This window comes from Cervus canadensis, chromosome 9 (assembly GCF_019320065.1).
Source record: "Cervus canadensis isolate Bull #8, Minnesota chromosome 9, ASM1932006v1, whole genome shotgun sequence".
NCBI lineage: Eukaryota > Metazoa > Chordata > Mammalia > Artiodactyla > Cervidae > Cervus > Cervus canadensis.
In genome coordinates, this window is record NC_057394.1 from 19,248,004 (window position 1) to 19,249,740 (window position 1,737).

General features: G+C 53.0%; 1 non-coding gene across 1 annotated transcript; it reads left to right on the top strand.

The window, feature by feature from the left end:
* The first annotated feature begins 1,161 nt into the window (after positions 1–1,161).
* Positions 1,162–1,234, top strand: TRNAF-GAA. The gene has a single exon. It is a non-coding gene; the product is annotated as a tRNA-Phe (tRNA).
* Positions 1,235–1,737: the final 503 nt, after the last annotated feature.

A 1,737-nucleotide genomic window follows, 5' to 3' on the forward strand; every position in this document is an offset into this window, starting at 1 on the left:
CTACAGTCTTTGGAGAAGAATGTGAAAGATAGCCACATTCATGACATTCAAGAAAAACCCTCTTTCCCCACCTCTTTATGTTTGACCTGCGCAAGGAAGCTGCTCCAAAATTTTCCTTCTTCCACTCCAACCTCTCCTAAGCCTACACAGAACTCTATCCACCCCCAAGCTTGCTTTGGTCTCTTCCCTTCCTTAATCAATGACTTCTGATAAATCCCAAGCTCTTCTGTTTGGATTTACAACAAAGGAACTCAGAAAGCGGCCTTAGAGATGGCTATCACTCCCCATATTCAAACATTTTTTTCTTTCATATTCGTATGCATACATACATCTATCCCTCAAAATTGGCTGTGAAGCTTCCACTTAAGTGGGTAAAACGGCGGTGGTAATCTACCCCGCCTTTGGAGAATTACAATTTAATTGGAGAGGGGAAGAAAGCAAAACAAAACAAACAGGGCATTTGGGCGGTGCAGAATGTCTGTGCTTGACACGTAGCTGGTGCTTCAGAAACATTTAGTATTGATATTGGGTGACCGTGGTCAATGAGCTCTCCAAGCTTTTAAAATGTACCTGGCTGATTCCGTGCAGCGTGGTGGCAGGTAAACGCAGCGGGGCGAGGACTCGGGATCGCGGAGACTGCAGCCCTGCCTCCATGGCCTGGTCCATTTCATGTCTATACCGATAGTGAAGAGTGTGCGCTCACAGCTCGAAGGGGCTACTCCTAGTGCAGGGGGCTTGCCAAAGGGACTACCCTCCATCGGGACCGCTGGAACCAGCTGTGGGCGGACTGAGCCCGCGTGCCAGGAGCCGCGGAGGCCTGGGGGCGGGGGGCGCGCAGCCATAGCTACTTTTGACCCCGCTCCGCCCGGCTGCGGGCCAGCCCGACCCCCGAATCCTGCAGCCGAGACACCGGCTCATTCACGCTGCCGGCTGGCGACGATTAAACCAGAGGTTCGGATTATACTGGAAAAAGTTAAGTAACGTATACTTAGCTATTTAGTCATGGCTCATAAAAACGCAGACTTCTGGGTATAGCCATTAAAAAAAGAAAACCACTTAATTTGAAAGGAAGAGACACTTTTTAGTGAGTCCTGGGAAAAGACGGAAGAAGCCAACGCCAGGAGTTCAGTGATAGTTTACTCTGAGGACGATAAAAAGGGCGCCGAAATAGCTCAGTTGGGAGAGCGTTAGACTGAAGATCTAAAGGTCCCTGGTTCGATCCCGGGTTTCGGCAGAGTCTTTCTTTTTCAATCCAGCCATTCGAATTTCGTAAATTCCCTTGTGTAGAGTAGCCTGGCTCATTAATTCCGGCCCAGGTAAAGCCTGAGGTTTGAAGGGCGAGAGAGAAGTGAGAACAGCCGTTCTGGGGAACCCCTAGGTGGCTTCTCTTCCCGGCCACTTCTGGAGCGCTTCCTGGTCTGGCGGCGGAGGCGCTGCTGCGCGTGCGCAATGCGGCGCGTGGGGGCTGCAGCCTCCCTGCTCCAGCCGAGAGCCGGAAGTGCCGCGATCCGGTGACCGCAGCGCCCCCGGGTGGTGAGAGGCGGATGCGCGCTGGTCGCCGTGAGAAAAGAGTAGATCTTTCTGCCAGGGCGGGGGCGCGGCCAAAAGGAAAAGCTCGTCCTAAATTTCATCGGCGTGCGTACGCGCGTGCTAGGCTGCTTCCGACTGTGTGCGACCCTGTGGAGTGTAGCCCGTCAGGCTCTTCTGTCCGTGGGATTCTGCAGGAAAGAATACTGG